Source organism: Sminthopsis crassicaudata, chromosome 3 (assembly GCF_048593235.1).
Source record: "Sminthopsis crassicaudata isolate SCR6 chromosome 3, ASM4859323v1, whole genome shotgun sequence".
NCBI classification, from domain to species: Eukaryota; Metazoa; Chordata; class Mammalia; order Dasyuromorphia; family Dasyuridae; genus Sminthopsis; species Sminthopsis crassicaudata.
In genome coordinates this window covers 118,068,739-118,091,961 of record NC_133619.1, presented here as the reverse complement: position 1 = coordinate 118,091,961, position 23,223 = coordinate 118,068,739, and positions in this window count along the sequence as shown.

Here is a 23,223-nt window from a genome sequence, read left to right as displayed (position 1 = left end):
TTTTGCTTCCCCAATGCCAAGTGTAGTGCCTGGTATGTAAGGATGTGAGAGAAAAGCTTTCCTGTGTACCACATAGGAAAGCACTTAATAAACATTTTTTGACTTGACCCACATTCCTGATTAGTGACCTTTGGCTTGATTTGTTGGATTTTTCTGCCCCTTCCTAGAATGGGAACTCCCAGTTTCATCTTCTTCCACTTCCCCTAACCCAATTCTCCAAATAGAAAGAAATCAACCAACCTATTTAATCACACCCTGTAATGTATCCCAGCGGCAAGAGCAAGATGGAACATTACAGAAGCGATTGACGGAAAGAATCTAGAGATGGCAAAACCATTGAGAAATGGAAATAATATTTAGCTGGAACCCAGGGGATATTTTCTCAAGCACAGATCTGATTATGGTATTCCCTATTCAACAAACTATAATAGCTTCCTACTGCCCCTAGAAAAAGGGGAGGGAAAAACTCCCCACAAATTCAAGTATTCTTTTTAGTTTCTAAAGACCTTTACCACCCAGCCCCAACTTAGCTTTCCAATATCATCATGCATTACTCTCCCCGCTATAGTTTTGATCCAGCCAAACTGACTTTCTTGTGATTATCTCCCATGCCTAGGAAATGTAACTACTTCACTTCTGCCTTTTTGGCAGACTCTCTCCCTTCAAAACACAGCTTAGCACATCTTTCTAAATGAAATATTTTCTGATTTCCCTAACTGCTAGTACTTTTCTCCCAAACTACCTTGTATTTATTTGAATAATAAGTAACATATTCTGTATAAAGTTATATTGTTGTTTTTATTCATTCAACGACTCCAGGGACTATATCGTACCAATACTGTTGATAAGGTTTCCTTGGCAAAAATACTGAAATGGTTTACCATTTCGATTTCTTTTTATTTAGGTGACCAGAGTTTAAATGCCTTGCCCAGGATGACACAGCAAAAAATACTGTAATGCTTTGCCATTTCCATTTCTTGTTGTTGATACAAATTTGTTGTCACACAGCAAAGAAGTTTCTGAGACCAGATTTGAACCCAGATATTTCTGATTCCAGTTCCAGATTCCAGTTCTATCATCCACTATACCACCTAGTCACTGCTACCACCTAAGTGCCTTAAATAGGGGTTCCAAAAGTCTTAGAGAAGTTTTTACTAAAGTTTAAAACTTCAATAAAATTGGAAATACCTTATATATGATTGTTATTTTCCCATTAAAATATAAGTTCCTTGTGAGCACAGACTATCATTCTTTGTGTTTGTAATCACAATGTCTAAAAGAATGCTTAGCACATAGGTGATGTTTAATAAATATTTATTAATTAATTGATTGGCACTAGACCTACTAGAGCAGAAGCTTCTTGTCTTATTATTGACATACCTTATTTGTGATAGTCCTAGGGCATTCCTTAGTTATGGTGCTCTAGGTAGCAAAGGTTTTAAGGTGTTGAGATAACTGGTAGCATTCAAAGGTTTTAAGGTGTTAAGATAGCTACTGATTTGGTTACCCAACATAAAGTGGTCCATTTTATAAAACTAGAATACTTAGCACCTACTTGAGCAATATATGGTTTCTAGAAAGCTATTGAAAAGGAAGTGAAACCTAGATATAGAATGAACAGGATTAAAGTTTCATTTTGAGAGTGTAGAATGTCTATAACTCTATGTCTTGGAAAGGGAGAAAAATATGACAACCCTTTCCATATTTGGGTTATATTTAATTTTAAAAACAGATGACATTGTTAGAGAAATATAGCAGGTGGGACAATCAGGATTTTTCCCCCAGGATGCCAATATGAGAGAGGGAAGTCCCCCCTAATCAATAGGTTGCTATTTTTTTTCCTTTGGCCTATAATTTTTTGCCAATCTATGGCACTTGGACAGTCATCTCCAAGGTCCCATTGCTATAATACCCTTGTCCCTTGTCTTATCTCCTTTTAACTAGCTCCACCTTCTATTGTTTCCCTCTATGTATTTTGGCCAGGCAAAAAAATCGTATTTATTACTCTGTTTTTATTTGTGTGTGTCACACCACACACACACAAACAGAGAGACAGAGAGACAGAGAAAGACAGAGAGAAGGAAGGAGGTGAGCAGCTGGTTATGAATGCATTTGTACATAAATCAGAGGCTGGAGCTAGAGTGCATAAGAAGCAGGAGGTCCAAGGAGAGTCCAGAGGGATGTCCTTTGCTATTAATAGTTCCAAGCATTCTTGAGTTCTTTGGATAATGATTCATACACCTAATTTTACAATTAAGTTTAGTGTTTTACTTTTTTTTAATATGTGAAACTCACTATTTCCCTTTCCCACCATCCCTAAAAACAGGTATTGATTTAACAGTTTTAGCAAAGAAGAAAGCAAGCTATAACTTGCTTCATTTAATCCTCTAAATTCTTCTTTCTGGTTGATTGACAAAAGTTATATCATGTTGTTCTACAGAGATGGTTTGCAAAACCTTAAGACTGCATATAAAGAAAAGGGACCCCAGAGATTCTACTAAAAAGCTATTAGAAATAATCCACACCTTTAGCAAAGTAGCAGGATACAAAATAAAAAAGTTATCAGCATTCTTATATATCACTAACAAAATTCAATACTTAGAGTTACAAAGAGAAATTCCATTTAAAGTAACTACTAATATTATAAAATATTTAGGAATCTACCTGCCAAGGGAAAATCAGGAACTATATGAGCAGAACTACAAAACACTTTCCACACAAATAAAATCAGATCTAACCAATTGGAAAAATATTAAATGTCCTTGGATAGGGTGAGCAAATATAATAAAGATTACAATACTACTTAAACGAATCTATTTATTTAGCGCTATACCAATCAGACTCCCAAAAAACTATTTTAATGACCTAGAAAAAAATAACAACAAAGTTCATATGGAAAAACAAAATGTCAAGAATTTCAAGGGAATTAATGAAAAAAAAAATCAAATGAAGGTGGTCTAGTTGTACCAAATCTAAAATTATATTATAAAACAGCGGTTACCAAAACCATTTGGTATTGGCTAAGAAATAGACTAGTTGATCAGTGGAATAGGTTAGGTTCAGAGGACAAAATAGTGAATAACTTTGATAATCTAGTGTTTGACAAACCCAAAGACCCCAGCTTTTGGGAAAAGAACTGATTGTTTGACAAAAATTCCTGGGAAACTTGGAAATTAGTATGGCAGAAACTAGGCTTTGACCCACACTTAACACCATACACCATATCCAAGATAAAGTCAAAATGGGTTCATGACCTAGGCATAAAGAATGAGATTATAAATAAATTAGAAGAACATAGGATGGTTTCCTCTCAGACCTGTGGAAGAGGAAGGAATTTATGACCAAAGAAGAACTAGAGATCATTATTGATCACAAAATAGAAAATTTTGATTATATCAAATTGAAAAGTTTTTGTACAAACAAAACTAATGCAGAGAAGATTAGAAGAAAGCAATAAACTGGGAAAACATTTTTTACATTCAAAGTTTCAGATAAAGGCCTCAGTTCCAAAATATGTAGAGAATTGACTCTAATTTATAAAAAACCAAGCCATTCTCTAATTGACAAATGGTCAAAGGATATGAATAGACATAATGAAGAAATTGAAACTATTTCTAGTCATATGAAAAGATGCTCCAAGTCATTATTAATCAGAGAAATGCAAATTAAGACAACTCTGAGATACCACTAAAAACATGTCAGATTGGCTAGAATGACAGGGAAAGATAATGCGGAAAGTTTGAGGGGATGTGGGGAAACTGGGACACTGATACATTGTTGGTGGAACTGTGAATACATCCAGCCATTCTGGAGAGCAATTTGGAACTATGCTCAAGAAGTTATCAAACTGTGCATATCCTTTGATCCAACAGTATTTCTACTGGGCTTATATCCCAAAGAGAACTTAAAGAAGGGAAAGGGATCTGTATGTGCAAGAATGTTTGTGGGAGCCCTCTTTGTAGTGACCAAAAACTGGAAACTGAGTGGTTGCTCATCAGTTGGAGAATGGCTGATGTAGTATATGAATATTATGAATTATTGTTCTGTAAGAAATGACCAACAGGATGATTTCAGAAAGGCCTGGAGAGACTTACATGAACTGATGCTGAGTGAAATAAGCAGGACCAGGAGATCATTATATACTTCAACAAAAATACTATATGATGATTAGTCTGATGGATGTGGCCCTCTTCAACAATGAGATGAACCAAATCATACTAATAGAACAGTAATGAACTGAATCAGCTACACCCAACAAAAGAACTCTGGGAGATGACTATGAACCACTACATAGAATTCCCAATCCCTCTAATTTTGTCCACCTGAATTTTTTATTTCCTTCACAGGCTAATTGTACATTATTTCAAAGTCTAATTCTTTTTGTACAACAAAATAACTGTATGGACATGTATTCATATATTGTATTTAACTTATACTTTAAAATATTTAAGATGTATTGGTCAACCTGCCATCTGGGGGAAGGGGTGGCGGAAGGAGGGGAAAAGTTGGAACAAAAGGTTTTGCAACTGTCAATGCTGAAAAATTGCCCATGCATATATCTTGTAAATAAAAAAAAAACTATAATAATAAAAAAGAAACCAAAACAAAGGAAGGAAGGAAGCAAAAGAAAGAGAGGAGGGAAGGAAGAAAGGAAGAAAAAGAAAGGAAAGAAAAGAAATAAAAGGCAACAGGAATGATAAGAACTACAGGAACAACTGTTTCTGGGCTTATCCTTAAGCCATGGGACTTCATTCAAGCTCACTTGATTCAGAAACATATCACCTTATCTGCATAACGTTTCAATGGAATTTTTCTTTAAATTGAGACTTAAATTGTAGAGATTCATGCCAGATGAATTTTTGAAATAAAAGTTATGTGAAATAGAAAGTCAGGTTTTGAAATGGATTGTTTTCTTCTTCCAGGAGAAATTGAATCCTAAATATGTTTGTATTTTAAAACTATTTTGGCTTCTAATTCATTATGTAATCTACCCTTTCCTGTCTTTGCCCATCTATTACAATCACAGAATCACAGAATTTCAGAGTTGTAAAAGAACTCAGGACCTCAGTTTTTATCCAATCACTACTTGCCTCTTCACTTCCCTTTGCTAAGAATTGTGTAGAGAGTATAGCAACAAATCTTGTATTGGTTTTTGGTTTTTTGCCATAACGACTGACATTTTGAAAACAGAACTTTTGGTCAAACAGAAAAGGTTTTCTCTAACATGAAATACCTGGAGTGTTCATATCACGTGTCTTCACTATCTTTACTGTGTGAAATATGAGCTAAGTCCTTAGAATGACTTAGTGAGTTTGGCTTAGCCACCACTGACAGCTCTTTGATCTCTTCTCCCCATAGATATTCTTAGCAGCTGCATCTCTTTCTAGCTTTCAGAATGATGCTGGGAGGAAGCAGCAAGACCTGCTGTCTGTGAAATAAAGAATGAGCATTTCTAAGTCTAGTGTTTAAGAATGAGTGTTTGAGTGTTCCTGGAACAGGGGAATCTTTCTGCCTCAAAGGATGGAGGTACAATGCACAAGCTCCTTTTTAACACTTAACATTGAGCACTAGCCTGTAATCAGTTTGAAAGATTCCCCATAAATGAATGAATGAATGAGGCATTTATTAAGCACTTATTAGATGTCCATCATTCTATTAATCCAAAATTATTTATATTTGATCCTTAAGGCAAGAAATGACAACTGAAGTATATTGGATAAGGAGAGACATGGATAGATGTACCCTTAAGGAATTGCACCTTTGGCATCTGTGTGGAGGATGAATTGGAGGGGGAAGAGGCTTAATGCAAACACAACAATTAAAACGCTATGCAATAGTCCAGGCAAGAAGTAATAAAAGCCTAAACACAGGAGGTTGACTGTATGAGAAAAGAGAAGGAGATAGATGATGGAAGAAGTGGAATAGGTGGAAATAGAAAAGGAAAGCTTTTAAAGTTCCTTGGCTGGGGGAAAAGAATAAAATGATGAGGATGTTGTCACTAATATGTTATGTAGTTGCTTTGAATACACTTTCTCTTTTAATCTCTTTCCTGTGAATTTTATTACTAAAACTCCAATGATTTATATCAAACAAAAATTGCAATGATTTTTATAGCTTACTTTGCACTCCAGAACTAGTTGTTTTAATTCATTCTTTCATTAAATCTTTGAATTTATTTAAGTAAGTCATATCTTTTTTTTTTTTTACCTGTTATTTCATTGGTATAGGAAATTCCTGGGGAGAAAATTCACTCTATCAATTTAAATTGGCACCTTCTCTGCAATTTATAGTCTAGGAAGTATCCTGGGGGCTTTTAGAGATTAAGTGATTAGCCCTGGGTCACATAACCAGTATGTGTCAGAAGTAAAACTTGAATATTATTCTTCCTGACTCCAAGGTGAACTCTCTATTCACTAGATCAAGGTGCTCCATCTGGAGAGAGGTATAGTCTTTTTAGGTCAGCTTCTGAAAAATTCATTTTGTAGTTAACAATGAACTTATGACTAGTAGAGGAACCTTCTTGCATCAGGTCCCTGAGAAAGAAGGAAGAAAATAGAAAAAGGAAGAGAAAGAGGAGAATGGGAACTAGGGGAGGAGGAGGAGGAGAAAAAGAAGAGGAGAAGAATGAGAAGGAGATGAAGAAGATGGAGGAGGAGGAGAGAAGGAAAAGAAGGGAGAATAAGGAGGAAGAAGAGGAGTGCCAGCAGCAATGCTCTTCCCATCTAAAAGGACTTTGACTCAAGAAGATATGAGTTTGAATTTTACCTTCAATATTTACAAGTTGTATGACCCTGAGCATTTTACCTCTCTTTTCTCATTTGTAAAATCAGGTTGTTGGATTCTTATGGCCCTTAAGAACCCTTCTAATTCTAAATCTATGATCATTTGATTCATAGTTTTCAATTTTTTTTCTCTTAATGGAAATTTCTGAAATATTAGAGACAGTAACCTAAAAGAGGAACCTTAGAAGGTAATGCACAAAGTCTATTAGAATGCACAGAGTATAAATGAAGAAAAATAAAGAAAACCAGAGATTTTAATACAAGAATGAAAATTTGAACTCATACTATTTGCTGAAACTTGGTAGTCTATGCTCCTTCATTTTTGTATTTCACTCATAGATCAGAGTTAAATGAAACAAAGGTTGGATAAAATGGAAAGTAAAATAGCAATTAGGGAGTGGGCCTGTGAATCCTTTGGCATGGGAACTCTACTATAAGTGAACTATTTTCCTCAAAGATTTTCAGAAGATTTACAGTGTCCTAGAGTGGGAACCAGATTAAAATGTCATTGGGCAATATTTAACAAAAATAAATAAAAATACAATAGAACATCAATTACCTTAATATATGGTTTTCTAAGTCAAAAATGGCCCCACAGGGGATCCTTGAGTATGATCTAGTGGCCCTGTTTTTCTAAGTGTTTAACACTACAGTCTGAGAACTGCCTAAAACACAAAGGGGTTAAAATGACTTGGCTAAAGTCACAAAGATAATGTGTATTAGATACAAGGCTTGAAACCTGATCTTCTTGGTTTTGAAGTTAACTTGTATCCATTATACATTTGCCATATATTTATATACACATACACATATTTATATGTATACATATATATGACTTATGTTTACATACAAATATATTGCATATATAGAGACAGTATGTGTGTGTATATATGTACATATGTATGTGTATGTATGTATAATCTTATGAGGAAATCCATGAATTGATAGGAGAAAGCATGACAGAGAACATTAGGGACCAGATCAATAGAAAGAAGGAAAGAAGTGATATTAGAGCAGAATACAGTGGGAATAAATTACACATCTAGCCAGAAGAAGAAATTAAATGATGATTTAGGGAAGTAGACTACAATGTTACTTCAGAGGCAGAATACAGTTATAACGTTAGACTTCCAATTTTCCAAACACTTACTGGAGCACTCCACTAAATGCTGAATCTATTCCTGGTTTGATTTATCAATAATTCCATCCTTCAGAAAGCAATTGAAGCCATGAGAAGAACTACTTTTTTGGATTCTGATGGGTATGGAAGAATTTATTGACAAAGATGAAATGATAGAAAAGTTGGTAGAAAGTGAATATGCTATGTTTAAGTTTATGATAAAGAGGGGAATTAAGAGTATAGTCTAATGTGCATCCTATGTGGTGGGGAACAGAGATCAAAAACTCCACAAAAAATGATAAGAGTAACCTAGGATGATTCAGAGGAACTCAAAAATGACGAATTTTAAGGAAAAAAAAACCACCATTTTAGTTTCATCAGGGACAGGATAAAGATCAATTAGGGAAAGATGGTTATTTGGATTTCAAAGGTCAATGATACTGCATAATGGAGAGAAATGCTTTCTAAATTTCAATATAGTATATAAATGTGAACAATTGTTATTACTTAATCATTATTTTCACCCCGTGATGAGAGCATTTTTCAAACTGGGAGCTACATAACAAAATGAGTTCAAGGAATTGACACCCAAGACCAGTGAAGAGGTGATTTTTAAAAAGTTACCTATCTATCCTCAATAGTCCAAGTTTATGAAACCCCGATATAAATCATCAATTACTTAAAGAATTTGAAAATATAATTACCAAGCTACTAACAATGATGGTTAAAATATTATGAAGAAAGTAAGAGGTGTCAATAGTCAAATATTGTCCCAGGGTAGTTTACTCTAATTAAAATGGGGCCATTGAGGCTTTGTCCAGGGATGTCAAAAGTTAGACAAGAATGTTTCCTTCCCCAGCAATTATTCAGGCTTCTATCTATTCATCTTTCTTACCAAATAGAAAATGAGATCCCTATAAGTAGAGACTATGTAAATTTTTCTACTTGTATCCACAGTTTTTAGCTCTGTGCTTGGTACATAGGTACTTAACAAATCCTTTTTCATTCATTCCCATATTTTTCAAACTTGTGTCTGTGGAGGAGCCACCCCAGCTCTCTTGCCCAGGATCCAGAGTTTGTTTCTTGGGGTAGTTAATGATGTTCACCACACATTGCCCAAATACTATGCCAAATACCAAATACCATGTGTCAAACACAAAGAGAAACAGACTAGGAGTAGTGGTTATATCTTTGGAGCATGAGATATCTGGGAAATAGGTCACATTCAATTGGGGCAAGGTAGTAAAGTCCAAATATGGTTATTCCACTGTCACCCTATCCATTTAACATCCATTTCTTGTTTTCTTCAGTTTCACCAACAAAAACCCTTAGGATATTTTGACTCATCTGAGTCTCATGACAGTCTTTACAGGCCTGTTTTCCTCTCAGTTGCTGTTTTTCTTTTTCCACTTTGTAAAGCATTAGTGCTCACCATTTTCCATGTTTTTCTTCAAAAGTGTTTCTTAAAATGAACTTTTACTTTACACCAACAGTGCCCTTGTCTAATGATTCTCTACTTTGCAAGGAGATCAAGTCTTCACTGATTGAAGTCACATCTTGAAGCTTTTGAGTTCACTGTGGTAACTATATTGTATCCATTAATTAAACTTCTAAAAGCACATGGTAGAGCCAATATTATTTCTCTCTTTCTTTTAGTTTTCAATTGTGAAAAGTTGGAAACTTGTTTAAATGTGGAAGGCTGGAGTTTTTTTTAATCATTTTCAATGATTCCTTTTCATACTTAGCATGAGGTGTTTATTTTTTATGTTTCTCTAACTACATTTTGATTTGATTGCAAATTGACAATCGATGCTAAGGTATTTGTTGTCTATTAAGACTGCTGGATTGAGAAATGGATTTGAATGCAAGAAGACCTGAGTTTGAATACTACTTGAGATACTTACTAGATAAGAAATTTAGCCTTTCTCTGCCTCAGTTTCCTTATTTCCCATATAAAAAGGGAATACTAATAATAATAATATTGAACTCCTAATGTTGTGAAGATCAAATGACAATACATTTAAACCTCTTTGTAAATCCCCATTATATTTTAAAAATATAAATGCTAGCTATTATTAACATAATAAAACTGGTGTTTTCCTGTCAATGTGATGTTATATTCATCATATCCAATATCTTCTGACTACCTTCTTAAAGAAAATAGTAAATTTGTAGTTTACAATTGTGGGAATTATGAGTATATTACAAGCCTTTACAGGCTTCATTCTTTGGCTTTAACTTATATATTTCAACAGGAATGTCTATGTTTTACTCTGTGCCTACTTCACATTGAAGTCACTGAGTGACAAATACTTTATTGAATAAAATTTGAGGTTCTTGTCCAATTTTTCATTTAATTACTCTATTTCTTTATTCTCTGCAACAAATAAAGATTACATTTTTATAGAGTGCTCTGCTTATACTCATTATAATCATGTCGAGATATATAAAGTGTCCTATGCAATGTTTGTCAGGTGGAAAATGAAACCACTCAAAAAATTACTTTATTTACCCTGCTGAAGAACATTTAAGTGCCATACTTCTATTTAGCTACCTTTTATGGGATTTTTTTTGCTTTCATATATAATGAGACTATCATAGGCAATTGTGTTTCAATTATTTAAAAGGCATGTGTCAGCTCACTAGTCACTGCTCAAAAAATATCCACTAAAAATACCAAGAGTTGTATTTGTTTAGTTTTTGCAGTTGTGTCCAAATAGAGTCATGACTCTATTTGAGGTTTTCTTGGCAGAGACACTTGAATGATTTATCATTTTCTTCTCTAACTCATTTTACAGGTAAGGAAATTGAGGCAAGAAGGGTTTGTGACTCCTAGAGTCACACAGCTAGTAAGTGTCTGAGGCTAGATTTGAACTCAAAATCTTCCTGACTCCAGGCCCAGCGCTCTTTCCTCTTAGCTACCCCACACAGATAAATTAGCAAATAATCTAGAAATTGTGCAAATCTTAGCATCCTTTTTTGATTTTTTCCTACCATTCTACCACCAGACTCACAAAATCTAAGAGTCAGAAGGGGGCCAAAAGACCATTGTAGAGTAACTCACAATTACTCTCTACATTACCAATAAGTGGGGAGGAAGTTTTGCTTAAAGAATTTCAATAAAGGGGAACTCACTGTCTCCCAAATAAGTCTATTCCATTTTTGAAAACTCTAATGATTAAAAAGTATTTATTTAAATTAAGGGCAAATCTGTTCCTCTGCAGTTTCTATGAATGATTCCTAACTTACCCATCAGAGCAAGTTAGACAGAAATCATCTCTTTCCTGCAAGACTATCTTTCAAATACTTGAAGGCAACTTTCATGTTCATGAAACTCTTTTTTTCAAGGCTAAGCAATCCCCAGGCCTTCCAATTGTTGCTCATGTGAGGATATTGTACCCAGACCTCCAACCAATCTATTTGCCTTTTTATGGATGTGCTCCAACTTGTTTACGTCCTTTCTCAAATGTGGTATCCAGATCTGAACATAGTATTTTAGATATGAGATATGGTCGGAACAAGTCATAGTTTAACAAAATAATAACCTCCCTTTCCCAAGATAGTATACTACTCTTAATGAAGCCTTAGAGGGTATTAGTTTTTGGAATACCATATCATATTGAATAAAGTGCAACAATTTGTTAAATAGAACTTCCCCCATTCTATACTTCTGAAGTTATTTGTTTTAATCCAGACATAAGATTTGATATTTATTTATATTGTTTATCTTAATATATTTAGACAATCATTCTACCCTGTTGATAATTCTTTGGCTCCTGATTATGTTGCCCAGTGTGCTAGATAATATTCATAGTTTTATCATAAATAAATTTAACGAGTATATCTTCTATGATTCAATTCAAGTAATTAAGAAAAAAAATTCCAAATTCTGCTGGCAAACAAAACATTCCTTGGAAAATTCACCTTCCTTGCTAAAAAAAGTGCTTCATTTTAACTGAAGTGATTCTTATGATTCAAAAATTAGCTTTATTTCATTGTTTCTCTACTGAACCTCTCACAGCTTTCTACTCTCCTTTAGCCTTTGAATTCCCCTTATTGCTACCTCTACTCTGCTTTACAAGTGGTCATGCACTGCTGATCTACTTGATCTCCAAAGCTGCTATTTCACTGTACCTTTGAACTTGCTATTCACTGCATCTTTGTCAAGCTATGGCAACCATCTGTTATCTCTTGTGATTTCTTCTTCCTTAAGAAAAATGTTATTATTTTATTGTGAAATTCTCCTCTAGCCAACATGCCAAGGAGCTACTCATTACATTTTTAGAATTTTTGTTAATCTGTAACCATCCATCCAGCATACAAAAAGCCAAGACCATTCTTCTTTATTCTCTCCCTCGAAGTTCACTAGTCCTCACTGTTAGTGGCTCCCCTCCCCCCATGACTATCAGTTTTCACGGATTCTTTCTAAAACTGGAGATAAACATAAAATTTATTCTTTCAACCTTCATCGTGGCCTTTCAACCTTCATCTGGCACCCAAACTATATTAATTATCTGAAAGTTTCAAAAAGGCTTCTAAAAGACATTTAGTAATAATGGAAATAGAGTTCTTATTGAGAGAATAATGAAAAGGGTCAAAAAGGATCCCAATTCTTCTAAATATATACCTTCAATGATTATAAAAGGCATTTATCCTGAAAAAAATAAGCAAGGAATCCAAAAAAAAAAAAAAAAAAAAAAAACATTCTTAAGCTCCTTTATCTAAAAGGGGATTACTTGGAGGGGGAGAAGGGGGAGAAGGATGAAGAGGAAAGGTATAGAGGGAAGATTTGAACCCTGGAAAAAGAGTCTCATTAAAACAGCCAATATAGGTACACAGATCAGAAGACCATGGAAACATGGAAGAACCATGGAAGCTCCAAAGGAAATGAAAGACTGCCAAAGTGCCCTAACTTAAGATAGCTAATCATAGAACGCTGACTGTGGACACTGAATCCTGCCATTATTCTTAGCCAAGATATAGCAAAGAAGGTCAAAGTCAGTAGCAAGAAGTAGGATTTTGATTATAGAACTACACAAGATCTTCTTGCTTTTCTGACAGTGTGAATAAGAGTAGAACCTGGTCCTGGGAGAAAGTCCCAAATCAGGATCTTTGGCTGAAGATATGAATAATAGAAAAACACACTGAATGATGTGAAGAAACATTATATGTCAAGACATTTAAAGATATTCAAAAGAAAAAAGTAACTCCAAAAGAAATAAAAGTAGAGCTTTAAAAAAATAATAATTTGTTCACAAGTACCATAAAAGTATTAAGGGAAAAAGAGAAAAAAATATATATATATTGCAAACAACAAGAAAAAATTACTATTTAATACTGAGTAAAAAAATCAAGATTTCACAAGACCAAGCAGCTTTTATATTAAAAGCCTGTAAGTCTGAGAATGCTATATTTCAAAAAAATAAAGGAACTGGGGTTGCATCCAAAAAATAATTTATTCAGCAAAGTTGATATAATCCTAAATGAGAAAAAAATGAATATTTGATGAACTGAAAGACTTTCAGGTATCTATAACAAAAACGCCAGAACTCAATGGAAAAATTGATATAAAAGATTCAGAAGAAATATAAGACTAATTATAAGGTGCTGATATATGAAAGTGTTATCAATATTCTTAAAACTGTAATTACTAAATTAGTTTGAAAGAAAGGTTTTGTCTGAATTGTGTATGATGGAGTGATTCTAAAAACCAAAATTGAGTAGGAAAAGGTAAAAAGGAGGAATTATCCCATAAAATTTAGTGTGAAAGGAAGAACAAGTACAGAGGAAACAGGGGAAGGGGGATGGAAGGCTTATATTATTGAACTCTTATTTTCATCTGAATCAATCAAAGGGAAATCAAAGTGTACATTTGAAGAAGTTTCTAGAGAAATTCTAGAAAAAAAACTAGAGGACAGTATGGGAAAGGGATTTTTAAAATGGTATTTAGAACAAGCTTAGGAGGTTTGAGGGGAGAATAAGAGAGAATTTTAGAAATTTGGGTAAAATAAGGAATAAGAGGGTAAGGAAAAAAGATAAGGTAACAGACAAGGTAAAAAGAGAGGCTGAGAAGGAAAATAGTGAGTAAAAATAAAATGGAAGAAAATTCACAAATAATGATTGGAATTTTGTCAAATATACAAGAATACCAGTCATTCTCCAACTGATAAATGGTCAAAGGATATGAATGGGCAGTTTTCCAATGAAGAAATCAAAACAATTTATAGTCACATAAAAAATGCTCTAAATCATTATTGATTAGAGAAATGCAGATTAAAACAACCTTGAGATATCATTTTACACCTACCAGACTGGCTAAAATGATAAAAGGGAAAAGTGACAAATGTTGGAGAGGATGAAGAAAAATTAGGACATTAATTCACTGTTTGTAGAACTGTAAAATGATCCAGTCATTTTGGAGATAGTAATTATTATTGGAGATAATCTGGAACTTTTCCCTAAGAGTTATTAAACTACTTCTGCTCTTTGGTCATAATAAGAGAATAACAGCAATGTTGTTTTAAGAACAACTTTGAGTAAATAAATTATTTTGTCTATTATAAATACCCAAATTAATTATAAAGAACATGTGAAGATGCTATCTGCATGCAGAAAAAGAATTAATAAATAAAAATAGGCATATAATATTAAAATACACATGCATACATATGTAGATATATATGTGTGTGTATATATGTATAAATGCGTGCATATGTGTGTAATGTCAGCTTTGGGACAAGGAAGACATTTACTTGAAAATTTTGTTGTATATTTGAAAGGAATAGCAGATTGTTCATAGTAGATTTGCATTTTTGTGTAAAATCATGTTTTTATTTTACTATGTTATACATATGCTTGTTTTATATCATAAAGTAAAAAGAAAAAGAAATTTTAAAATGTTAAATTAAAGCTCTGGCTAGTAAGAACAAAAGAAGAATAACTCATAACATCAAAGCTAGAAAACCATACTTAAGTAGCAGACTTTAAAAATTAGGATAAAGCAGATGGAACTCAATGATTCTGAGAAAACAAGAAATATATGAACAAATTTTAAAACTGAAAAAAAAAGAAACTAAAAGATATCTCTTCTCAAAAACAACTGACCTAGAAAGGAAGTCAAGTGGAGAAAAATCTAAAGATCACTGGATTTTCTGAAAACCAAAACAACCAAAAAATCCTGGATATCATATTTCAAGAATTCATAAATATGAACTTCTTGGATTTAGTAGAACCAGAGGGCAACATAATAATAGAATCCATCCATCATAACCTGAAAAAAAAACCACAAATGAAAATTTCTAGTTACATTATAGTCAAAATCTAGCACTTCCAACTTGAAGGGAAAAAAATAGCATAAGCAGCCAAAAAGATGGAATTCAAAGACCAAAATCTTAATGTCTTCAAGTATTACAAAGGGAATTAAATAAGACAAACAGAAAATAAGGGTAATTTTGTTCTGCATTGATGGATTACAAATATGTCAGTTGTTCTTTTGGCCAACAAAGAATTAGAAAATATATACATAATACATGCACATATATATAGTTAAGTACTTATATTTATATCTATACATATGTGTATAATTAAGTACACCCATTCAATTTAATTCAATAAGGCACCTATTATGTACAAAGTATATACTAGGTACACTAGGGATACAGATTAAAATGGAAGAGATCCTGACTTTAAGAAGCTTACATTTTTAAATTCCACTAGGGGCAGGGTGGTAGCTGGGATAATCTCTACACAGATGGTTCAATTAAAGATAATTTCACAAGTCAAAGAACTAAGAAAGACTCCACAGAGAAAGTGTCACCTGAATAAAACTTTCAAAGAAAACTTTCAAAGAACTAAAAGAGATTTCAGTGAGAAAGTAATATGGATAAGTAATGCATGTATAAATAATCAAGCCACTTCTATATTATTCATGACTTCTTTTGATATTCTGTCTTCTGAACTGCTTTAATTGCTCAGTAGAAGTCTTCTAACAATATTTTTCATTTATCATGATCTTCCCAAATGTTCCCCTCCTCTGGATTTCCACATGAGTATAAAATAAACAACTAGATTCCACCATTTTAAAAATCTTTTTGCTGCTTTTGAATAAATGGTGTCCATGTATAAGTTCTATCACACTCAGGTTCATCTCTACTCATCCTGGTCTATACCCAGGCCACTGGACCCAGATAACTCTGGAGGGGAAAGTAAAGCAGGTGACCTTGCACATTTAATTCACATGCATGTCATGGCATCACCTCCTAGAAGTCATGGTCTTCCTTGAGAACAAAGGACAAAAAAAAAAAAAAAAAAAAAAAAAGAACAACAATAGCAAAGAACCCATCCTACTATGAGATCAATTATCCTTCTTGTATTAAGATAAGTAAGGCAGTGAGGTATTATACTGGATAGAGCACTGGGATTAGAATCTAGTAACTTCATCTTCAGAGGTTCAAATCTGGTCTAAAACACTCACTATGTGACCCTGGATTGTGAGATCAACTGAGAAACTGCTTTGTAAATCTTAAAAATTATATAAACTCTAATAGCTATTATTAGAAGGGCAGTTAGGTGGCACAGTGGATAGAGTGCCATCCCTTGAGTCAGGAGGACTTGAGTTCAAATCCAGCCTCAGATACTTACTAGCCAAGTAACCCTGAGCAAAATACTTAATCCTATTTACCTCAGTTTGCTCATCTATAATGTAAATTGGAAAATAAAATGACAATCATTCCAGCTCTTTGCCAAGAAAACTCCAAATGGGATCACAAAGCATGAGACATGACTAATCAACTAAACAACAGCACTAATCACAGGATTGAGGAATGTTTTAAATTTATATCTCTTTTATTGGTCATTATATATAAAAATTGCATGAATTACTATTATTCTTCTGAAATGTATCTCCAGCTAAGCATATACAGTTAATAGTTGTACATATACTCAGTCATTTTGAACATATTTAACAAATCTATCAGAGATTATGTCTACTGCCTTAGCCTCTGAAACGTCAAAGTCATCACTATACTGTAATAGGCTATCAGAATAGTGCTTTTGTAGAGGTTAAATAAATCAGCATAGCTTAATAGAGAGTTACTCTATATTATTGTCACAATTTTCAGAGGACTAGAATTCAATAAATATTCTCAACATCAAATTATGCTTAACACAATTTAACCTTTTTTTGGATGATTCAGAAGGCATGTTCAGATTCTTACAGTGTCTTTAAAGTCATCATTATGAACATAAACTCAATATCTCTGGGAGGGAAGGATATATGTGTGTGTGTGTATTTGTGGGTGTCTGGAAAGAGAAAGAGACAGAAACAGAAAAAGACAAAGAAAGACAGAGGGAGGGAGAAAGGGAAAGAAAAGGAGAGAGAGATAGAGGCAGAGAAGGAGAGGGGAGGGAAAAAGGGAGAGAGACAAAGAGACAGAGACAGACAGAGAGAGAAAGGGGAGGGAAAGAGAGAGAGGGAGAAGGAGAGAGGGAGGTAGGGAGGTCAGGGGAGGGATTTGGATATCTAGTAGACATCTCAAATTCAACATATTCAAAACTAAATGCATTATTTTTTCTATATGTATGTGCGTATATATACATACACACATACATCAGAAACAGATAAATACAGAGAGATGGAGAGAGACAGAGAGACAAGGGGCAAGAGAGGGGAAAAAATGAGAGGAAGGAAGGGGAGGGATTGATGTGAAGCAGATATCTAAAATTTAACATATTCAAAACTGAATTCTGTTTCTTCTAAATCCTCTCCTCATCCCCATTACTGTCCAGGGTGGCACCCTTCTCCCAGCCTCCTCCCCATAAGCTGGAAGACCAGATGGCATCCTCATTTCCTATCTCTTACCCCCATATACAATCTGTTGCAAAGATCTGTCAATTTTACCTTTGCAACATTGCTCAATACATCTTTTCTTTTCTGATGCTGCCATCACTTGATACTGGCCCTTATCATTTCACATTTGAACCATTATAGTAGCCTTCTGGTGCATCTTCCTGGCACAATTCTGTCTGCACTCCAATCCTACCTCCATTCATCTGCCAAAATGATTTTCTTAAAGTGTAAGTCTAACCATGCCATCCTCTTACTCCATAAATGCTTCCAGAATCAAATTCAAAGTACAACATACTTTTCTAGTCTTCTTATACCCTTACTCCTTACCACGCCTTCTTTGATACAACGGCACTGGAACAAAACACCCCATCTCTAGTCTCTGAGCATTTTCTTTGGTTGTACATCATACCTGAAATTCTTTCCTCATCTCGCCTGGATTCCTTGACTTTCTTCAAGTGACAACTAAAACCCTACCTTCTACTCTAAGCCTTTCCCAATCCCTCTTAATTCTATTGCCTTAACATCAGTTCATTATTCCCTATCTCTCCTGTATATAACTTATTTATACATATTTGCATCTTTTCTTCCCCATTAGATTGTAAGTTCCTTGAGGGAAGAGATAACCTTTTGCCTCTTTGTATATCCTCAATGATTGGTACAAGCACTTGCTAGGCACTTAATAAATGCCTATTGAGAGAGACAGAAAGATTTCTCATTCATAGACTGATAGATATCCTGTATTTGTTAACCAACAATCCTGTATATGGATAAAGTTAATGTAAAAATGGTTGGTTCCTTTTTTTTCAAGACTCGTGTATTTCATTCAGAACATACTTAACCCTGATCCAGTCAAGAGGTGCTTCTTCACCAAGTAAATTGTCAAGTGATGCTTGCAAAGTAGGGCAACATGACATATGTTCCAATGAATGGGAAATAACCATCTGTGACACTACCTTGTGCAGGGGATATTTCTCAAATTACTTAAAATGTGTATTAAATATATTCTTTTTGGCTAAACATCATCATTGAATGAAATAGCAGCATGATGGCTTATTATACCTTTTAATAATTTGTATACCAGCTTCTTGTTATTTTTTTCTTCCTATATTTTATCTTTGTTTTCTAAAGTGGGAAATATCAGGACTTCCATAGGATTGATAAATTTTCATTAATGCTTCATAATTTTAAGTGCTTCAATGAGAGAGAGACAGAGACAAAGACAGACATAAACAAAAAGAGAAAGAGCAGATTATTATTCAAAAGTAAACACAAGAAGTTTTTTTTTTTAGTATTTTATTGGTAAAAAAAAAAAAACAAAACAAAAAACTAATAATCGAGCTTACTGATCTTTGTTTTCTTATTAAATTCCATAGAAAATATTGGGGATATGTTCTTACACAATCTAATTTTGTTACAAAACAAATATTTTGCATCATAGAAACATATTCCTTAAGATGGCAGTCACTATAGTGATTTCTCCCCTGATGACCTTACAGTAAGGATTTGACAAGTTATGCTTAGTTGTTTGCACATATTTCCTTATTTCATCTATAGAATAGGAATAAAAAAACTTTGTATTACCTACTTGACCACATATGTTTTGGAGAAAGTACTTTGGAAACCTTAAAATATTGTACAGATGTGAAGTTATTTCAGCAGTAAGATGGTAAAGTGTTTGCTCAGAATGGAAACCTATATTCATGTTTCCATTGATACTATTAATATAGTCATAGTCACTACTTTAATACAACCAATGTACAGAGTTCTCTCAGGAGAATTATGACTCCCACCCAGGAATCACTTTTCTGATGACTTCTCACTCATACTTCGCTTTTTCCCATGTCTATTTCCACTAAGATGCAGGTGTCTCCTGGGAAATGATGATAATACACCCCCCAGAAGTCCACAGCCGAAGTTTATTTGAACAATAAGGAAGGTCAAAGAAAAATACCTGTTTTTAGAGGTACAGAGATACAATCACTTCATGGAACATTAAAAATTATGAATAAACTGAGACCTTATTGGACATCCAGTTTCTTTGAATTCATGATTGAGCTTGAATTGTGACTCCTGCCTGCCCTTTTTAACCTCATTGCTAATCTATTGTTCAGGTACCTGGACATACCTCCTGCTTTGAACTCCATTTGCTTTGTACTTCATCTTCCCTCCTGTGGGAACTGACTTATTTAGTCCAAACAATTCAATTTAATTACAAGCATTTATTGCATACTTATTATAGGATAATTCTGGAGATACAAAGACAAAGAGCCAGAACAGTCTTTATACTCTAGGGTCTTACATTACCATGGGGAGAGAGGAAATTGTTATATAGATAACTATATACTAAATGTGGAATCTCTTGAATCGAGAAGTAACACTTTGTATTTTATGAATACCAATTTCATAACTACAATGGAGAACTGATTATAGAGGGGAGAACCTAGAAATGTATTACCCACTAGTATCTTATCTGGAAGACTTTAGCTAGCACTATGGGAGATTCATCCCTGAGCAGGACTTAGTTCCATAACTACTTTCTCTTCCTCATCTTTGAGACTATTATGCCATTCTTGGATTCCAACTTCCAGCCTTCCTTCTAATCTCCATCATACTCCACTTTGCCTCCCCTCTCATCTGGCACTATTGCTAAAGAGGATCCAGATCTCTTTCTGGTTAGTGCTTTCAATTGGCATTTGTCTGCCACTCTAGCCAAGTGCCCACCTAATCACTGAAGCTCTCCTTTATTATCATCATTTCACTAAAAGAAAGAAGTAGCACTTTGACTCTATTGAAATCCTATTAGAGATATGAGTTGAGACCTACTGGCCACCTTCCCAATTATATAGAACATCCCCTTCTTGGGGATCTGATCCTTGCTCGCTCTTCTTTTTCAAATTCCACTGGCATGTGTTGGAAATTAGGAAATAGTAGCTATATGATCCAAAGTGAACAACTGGCTTTAACGTCATTAATCAATATATCTATACTTAGTCATAACAAAGTATTTCAAAAGTATTGATATGTTTAAATACATTTTATGATATTTTATAACAACAAAAGGAAATATTATAGTGTTAGCTTTTATTTTAAACAATAATGTTATGGCTTATCAATTGACTTTTGTGACCCAGTCTGAGATCACAATCAGTTTTTATAATTTTTTTCAGGAGGAGGGGAGAAAGTGTTCTGAGTTCCAAGACAGATTTTTGGAATAAACTTTGAAAATTGGGGACTAGCTGTAGTTCTCTTTGTAAATTTGTTGATCCTCATTAAATCTGTTCATACCCAAGTAGGGGAGGGAGAAACTGGCAAAAAATTATAGTGAGCTATTGATTTTTAAAAAATTATTCAAAAGGTGATAGAATATTTCAGACATTAGTTGAATTTAGAGAACTACTAGAAAATAAGTGAGTTGCATACACATGTTATCCTGTCACACATGTAGCTAAGGTTACTACCTAACCAAAACCAGAATATGTTTCCAAAAGGCAACATATTCAGGGCCTGTTTCTGGTTTTTGGTGCTATAGAAAAGGCAATTAATTTCTACTTTTTTACTAAATAGATGATTATGAGCAAGGCTCTGAATTTTGGGGAAGTGAGGCTCCCAGAATAATACTAATAATTGATGATTATTCCGTCTTATAGGGTTGTTGTGAGAAAAGGACTTTGAAAATTGTAAATCATTAATTAATTTAATCGAAGAAGCATTTAAGTATCTACTATGTGGTAGACATTGGGGGTAGAGGACAAAAAAGATTTTAATCATATAAATTACTCTGAGGAAGTCTTGAAGGCAGAAAGACATGCCTTCAAATCTTGCCTCTGACTTCTACTTGCTGGGTGACCCTAATCAAGTCAATTAAACTTTCAGTTCTACAAGGCAAATATCTAAGATAAATGGCTGACTTGATTTGGTAGGCGTTTCCTAATTTGGGTATTTCTCATATCAATGAAATCCCAAATCCAGTCCCTGTACCCTCATTACTATTTCATCCCAGGCCCTATATCATAAGCAGAGTAAAAGATTACTAATCCAGGATTTGGGTTGCATTCTGCAGTCAGGGAACAAAGCACAGTTAACTGGATACCGAGGGATCAAATCTGGGCTTCTGGCCTCATTAACACTGTGTTCTAACCAGCTCTGCTAAGTAGTCCAGATGTTGTCATATATAAATCCATGTTCACACACAAAACTAACCAACACTAGCAAAGCACATCTGTGATGAATCAGAATCAATCAGCCTGCTGGTCTCCTAGGCAAAAGATAACATTTCTGTTGGTTGATAGTATCAGTTTATAATTTAATTTCAGCTCTCAGCTTTTAGGAGACAGCACTATTTTGGGACAAAAATCTAATCCAGTAGAAAAAAGTAAGGAACAGAGTTCCATATCTCTAATGAACACAAGACACTAATTTCCTTGATGCTGGGCTAACAGGATACTTTTGTTATGCATTTGGAACCTGGATTTCTAAAAATGAGGAATGATGAAAATGGGGATACTTGATTTAAATGGGGCAGCAAGGTGACATTTGCTTGTTTATTTATCTGGATGAATACACTGCTAAATCTAACTGCCTTCAGTGAGGCAATTCACTCATATCCTTTTCAAAAGCAAAAATAAAAACATGTTGTTCTTCTAGTGGTGTCCATGCTCAAAGGATGCATTAAGCATACATCCCTACTGTTCATTTCCAAAACAAACAAAATCAAAGATAGTAGATGAAGGGGTAAAGCAAAATACACTATGATAAATTTAATTCAACTCCCTTTCATCAGGCATTTGTTGCTTGTGCACTGTTTAATTGTTTACTATGCCAAAGACTGCAATAGTGTGAACTCTGATTCAGGGTAGTGTGATATGCATTATTTTTTCTTAATTTCAATACTCAAAATCTCTTGCTTATTTCCCCTTTTTTCAAATCATGCTGATCATAAAGTCTTAATTAAAAGTAAATCAAGGAAAAATTAGAAAAAAAAAAAATAAGAGCAATCCAAAAAAAAATTTTTTTTAAATTTGAAAAGAAAATCATCCAACTTAAGATAGTGAATCAAAAACTTAAGGATGAAAATAATTCCTTGAAAACTAGAATTGAGCAAAGGAAAGCTCATGACATTCTAAGACATCAACTAATATTCAAAAAATCAAAAGAATGAAAAATAGAAGAGAATGTGAATTATCTTAGTGAAACAATTGGTCTGGAGAACACATAGAGAAAAAATAATATAAGAATAGAGTACTTCAAAATTAATATTTAAAAAAATTCTTCATACAATATTATAAGAAATTGTCCAGGAAAATTATCTTGAAGTTCTAGAATCTAGAACAAAAAAAAAAAAAAAAAAAAAGATGAAATAGAGAAAAATCAACTGATCATCACCTGAAAGAGATCCCAAGAGGAATATTGTAGCCATGTTTCAAAGCTCCCAGGAAAAGGAAAAAGCAATTGGAAAGCAATAAGAAAAAAAAAAT